At 38.7% G+C, this 5,553-nt stretch overlaps 1 pseudogene; it reads left to right on the plus strand.

The window, feature by feature from the left end:
• The first annotated feature begins 340 nt into the window (after positions 1 to 340).
• On the plus strand, positions 341 to 5,320 carry LOC119985560 (annotated as a pseudogene).
• The last annotated feature ends 233 nt before the right edge of the window (positions 5,321 to 5,553 follow it).

Raw genomic sequence — 5,553 nt, forward strand, 5'->3', positions numbered from 1 at the left:
ATTCCCCTGCCCATGACAGCTGGGACAGCTCTAAACTTGGGTCACCAACCCAGCCCACTCCACGCTGCCGACAATTTAGACCGGACTATAGCCTGTGCGGGGAAAATCTCTCATGTAAGAAAGTAACGCCGAAATTGTTGGACGTGGGAGTTGAACATGCGATCTCCCGCATTTGCAAGGAGTTATCACAATCAACTTCACTATCCCAACCAAAGCTTCTTTGTTAAAATGATAGTTTACTCTATGTACACATGCCATAACCTTTAACATCTGTATTGGTGAGTGTGATTTTCCCATTCCAGGGATATTTGCTTTTGGTTTCTCAAACTAGTGTGATGGAACGGTCCAGACATAATATGAGGGCTCGTTGTTCTGGTTCAACACCATTAGAGGAATCAGCTTTGGATGTTGAGAAAAATGGCTGCAATAATCCTAATCTGCCTTTAATAAGTGTTCCTACACTTCAACTTTTTGCTTCAGCTGGACAGCATTGTGAGAGCAATGCTGCTTATTTCTCGTGGCCAACCTCTAGCCGGCTAAATGATGCTGCTGTGGAGCGAGCAAACTACTTTTCTAATCTACAAAAGGGGGTGCTACCTGAAACTCTAGGCCATTTGCCGAAAGGGCAGCAAGCAGCCACATTATTGGAGCTTCTGAGATAAGGGCATTTCATAGCAAGATCTTACGATGTTAGAGCATTGGAACTGCAATTGGGCTTCGTATACGGGGAGGTCTGCTGACTGACATACCAGCTATTCTAGTTTTCGTATCCAGAAAAGTTCACAAGCAATGGCTGAGCCGCATTCAATGTCTACCCAATGCTCTAGAGGCGAGAATTTGGAATTTTTTTGGGTTCATTTGCTTCATTTTCACTGTATTCCCGTTTTTTGTTATTTCAGTTGGTTTGATTTGCAATTGAAATGACTGGTGCATAATTTAATCAGGGACCGGGAGGAGTATGGTGTGACGTGGATGTGGTGGAGTTCTCATATTTTGGGGCTCCTGAGCCAGCGCCCAAAGAACAACTGTACACTGAGATTGTGAATGATTTACATGGGGGCAATATGCGGATTGGTTCAGGATCCCAGGTATTCTTAAGCTCCCTTGTTATATTTTTTTCACTAGTATATATTCTTTCTCAATAAATAGGTGATTGCCTTTTTCTTTCTTCCTTTCTTCCCATGATTTCTGTCTTCCCATATAGAATAGTACAACTATGTCAATTTGGTTCTGACAACGTCCTACCTCAAAAAATGTTCCTCTGTACTTTTCGAGTGTCAATCCATTTTGAAAAGGGCTTTGTAAACCTTAAATGCACCCCTTGCACAAATAAAGCCCATGGTAACACTGTTTGTTCAGCTTGGTTGAACAAATGAAAGCAGTTGCTGGTGTGTTTAAGCTGCCATAGGAATTGGATGTAAAAATTGGTTAATCATTGGCGATAGGAAATAATATATATACTGATGTCCATTTCGTACTGTAAGAGGGGAAAATAATGTCTGACATTCTTGTTGCCTCTGAACCTCAACAATGGTATCAATTCCTTTCCCCTTGACGAGCTTGAGCTTGAGATATTGATTTCCAATTTTTTTCTTCGAAGGCTTGGATGGTTATTCACAGGGTTTCAAGGATAGGAAACTGCATGCAAATAGATATTTTGTGTTGTGAGATTTGTTCAAGAAGATCTTGTAAATTCTTGGTCGATTGTAAATTATGATTGAAAACATGAGAAAAGCAGAAGGTTAACCTGGAAATAAAGCTTTTGAATTGTGAATCATTAAGTACCAAATTCATTAAGCTGATAAATATGATATTAGAATTTGCAAAAATTGTTTCATTGGCGTACTAGATGACACAATTTTTGCAATTCTAATATCATGTTTATCAGCTTAATGAGCTTGGTACTTAATGATTCGTCATTCAAAAGCTTTATTCCTAGGTTATCATATCTTAGATGTTGGTACATTGAAATAAAAAAACATTTAGATGCATTCTAGAAATTTGTCTCCTTGGGATGACAAACCCTGTGGATGAGTGAATATTAAGCGTACAATGATGGTTGTGTTGTGATAAATATCATGCATGAAGCCAGTAAGGCCATCACCGTGTTTCAGTGTAGTTACATGCATTAGGCATGGCCACTACCAGTGGTTCTTTTATCCCGTCAATGTTTCATCAATCGTCGCCTATCAATGAAATCATACTTTTCTTTCTTCCTTTCAGTTGCACTTTAAATTGTCCTGGACCCCGTTATGGTATAACTGACTGTAGTTACACTTTTTATTTATTTCCATACTCAGGTAGCAAGCCAGGAGAAATACGGAACACTAGGTGCAATAGTAAGGAGCATAACTGGTAATCCACAAGTTGGTTTTCTCACAAATCGGCACGTCGCAGTTGACATAGATTATCCAAATCAGAAGATGTTTCATCCTTTGCCTCCGACACTTGGACCTGGGGTATATCTGGGTGCTGTGGAGAAAGCTACTTCATTCATTACGGATGATCTATGGTATGGCATTTTTGCTGGAATGAACCCAGGTAAGGATCTTCATTTTGAGGTTTCAAGTTTCAACATCAACAGACATTTGACCTTGAAGGAGATAGTGGAAGCCTTATTATGATGAAGGGTGAGACTGGTCAGAAGCCACAGCCTATTGGCATTATTTGGGGTGGTACTACAAATAGAGGCCGAGTTAAGTTGAAATTTGGCCAGCATCCAGAGAACTGGACTAGAGGAGTTGATCTTGGGCGGCTGCTCAATATTCTCGAACTTGATCTCATCACTACAAATGAAGGGCTTAAAGGTTTGTGCTCTTACCACTGCCTTTAATACTTTTGGTCCATGATTTACTGTCTCTCTTTCTTTCTGTTCGGCTTACTTATCCTTCTGTTGTTGAAAACTATGAATACAGTACATTAAGCTCAGAAATAGTAGAATACGGATTTCGGGAACGGTATAATCATTTGTGTTCACAATTTAGAGCCAAAGAAGCTATTTAACACATAGGACAGCAGTAAAGCCCTCTGCTAAAATGGAGTCGTTGCTCATTTGGCTCTTGAAAGGAAAAAAATTCGAGACTGTATTTAGGATTGACAATGAGAACAATTGTAACTTGAGAATGATTGAACTGGCCTAGAAAATTGTATTAGAGAAGAACAAGAATACTCTACCTCATGATGGCTATTCTATTTTCCCCCTTTTACTTGTTTTCCCCTCAGAGGCCTTGTCGTAATACGGAGTGTGTGCTTTTATAATACAGCGGCAGTGCAAGAACAAAGAGCTGCCTCGGTAATGGCAATTTGCTCTATGGTTGGGGGCTTGTCACCTCTTGATGGGAATCCTCCGTATGACAAGACAGAAGACACATTTGAGCCACTGGGTATCCAAATCGAGCACATGCCGATGGATGCTGAACAAGTTGGCCAAGGAACAAACCCCTTGGTTTTAGGGATTGAGTTTCATTTGGAAGAAGGGATTAGGGCAGCTCCGAGCATCCAACATCAGTTCATTCCAAGCTTCATTGAACAATCACCAGTGCATCAAAACAAGCTATTAGACAAAGCAGTTTCTGAGAATCTAGCATCGCTAAGAAATGGGGGCTGCGACGAAGACGCAAGTGTATCGTTACACTTGGGCGACATGGAGGCCGAGGGGAGGCATTTTGGTTCTTCAACCAACTCTGCTGAAGAACCCAAAATGAATGGTCTTTGTGGCTCCAATGCAGGATACATTACTGATAGCAAGTGTGGGAACGCTTTTAACTATAATTGTGCGTAGTCAAGTATTTTGTCAAAAAGCTACTGTTTTACCATGACAATGTATTTTTAGGAAAAAAAAAGTCACTGTTAATTTGCTGAAATGCTTTCAAACAAATCTAATCGCTGTCCTAATAGAAATATTTACTCTCTTTTTAACTCCTTTCACTTGTAATTCGTGCACTTGATGAACACATCCTCAATTGTTGCATTTTTTTTGCATCTGGGTTCCTCAGATTCTTTACATTTTGTGGTTGATTTGCATTTGGGTTTTTGCTTCTTCAGGAACATTTGTTTCTCACCCTTGTTCCGTTCTCTTGGGCACTGGGTACTGGCAAGTTTTGAATTTTTTTTCTTCCTGATTTGTTATGTATTGTTGTTTATTAAAATGATATTAGCGATGAACATTCATCCTAATGTTTCGTCTTATAAAATATTAGCATAAATACATATTGAAATTAATGAAAATTAAGGGATAAATATGGATTTAGCCTCTGTATTTTACATTTTGATCAAAAAAGCCCCTAAACTTTTTTTTAGGTCAAATAAACCCTTACACTTATCAAAATAATACAAGTTAACCCTTCTATTAAACTGAACCTTCTCCCTTTGTTTTCAAATGGTGGCGCACCGTCTCTCTACACCGACCATCAAACCCATGTTCAACCCAGATTGAAGATGCAAGAAATACCCAGTTTAAGAACTCAATTCTTCAAACCCATATTCTAAAATTTTTAGTTCAACAAAATACCTAATTCACCTCCTTCATCATTTCACAATAAAATCTCAATATCTATGCTTTTTTCAACAGTTTCAAGAACCCAATTCGTCAAACCCATATTCTCAATTTTCTTCTTGAATTTTTCGTTGAACATGGGTTTGAGGAATTGGGCATTTTGTTGAACAACTATTTCCTCCTCTTTGGAGTGTGGGAGGACGGGAAGACGGAGGAGCGGAAGATTTATTATTGTTGTTTGTTTTTTATTGATAGCCACGTAACTTTTACACCTAATTTTCAATTTTCTTCAAATAAATGCCATATAAGATAATATGTGCCAAATCAGCATTTTTTAAACAGACATTTAACGGAAGGGGTAACTTGTATCATTCTGATAAGTACAAGGGCTTGTTTGATCCAAAAAAAATCCAGGGGCTTTTTTGATCCAAAAGGTAAAGTACAGGGGTTAAATCCATATTTATCCAAAAGGAAGAGTAAATATTACAGGCTTCGAGCAAATTTGCTACAGAAGGAATAAAATGGTTATATTAATAAAAACTAGGATTTAGCATGTTTTTTTTATGTTTTAAAAAAAAAAGTGGGCTTTGGGACAAATAAAAAAGTGGTCAGTCTTGATCCAAGATTCCAAATGATTACTGTGCTAGAAAAATTTTAAAAATACGGCTTTGACCTCTTTCCATATATCAGTTGTGCCCCTATGGAGACCACGATGGATATTTGGCTTACCCCAAAACCATGTACAATAACCATATTACTCATCTTCCAATGTTCATTGTTTTAATATGGTATTGGAGCGCTGCGAAACAACAAGCTTCCGATTGACCACTTCCGTTGCCTATCCACCTTGGGTGATCTCTGCTTTATCGTGCATGCATCGTTGGGTCATCACATTACCTATGCTCTGTTGACCTCAACCTTTATCACCTTGTCCGATCTCCTCAAACTTTTCATATCACTATTTATCTATTCTCTATACCCTATTGTCCTTTTCATATCATGGATCGTCATGATGCTTCCTAGCCTATCACCATCATCATGGGTGGCTCAATTACATG

Source organism: Tripterygium wilfordii, chromosome 19, assembly GCF_013401445.1.
Source record: "Tripterygium wilfordii isolate XIE 37 chromosome 19, ASM1340144v1, whole genome shotgun sequence".
Taxonomy (NCBI): Eukaryota; Viridiplantae; Streptophyta; class Magnoliopsida; order Celastrales; family Celastraceae; genus Tripterygium; species Tripterygium wilfordii.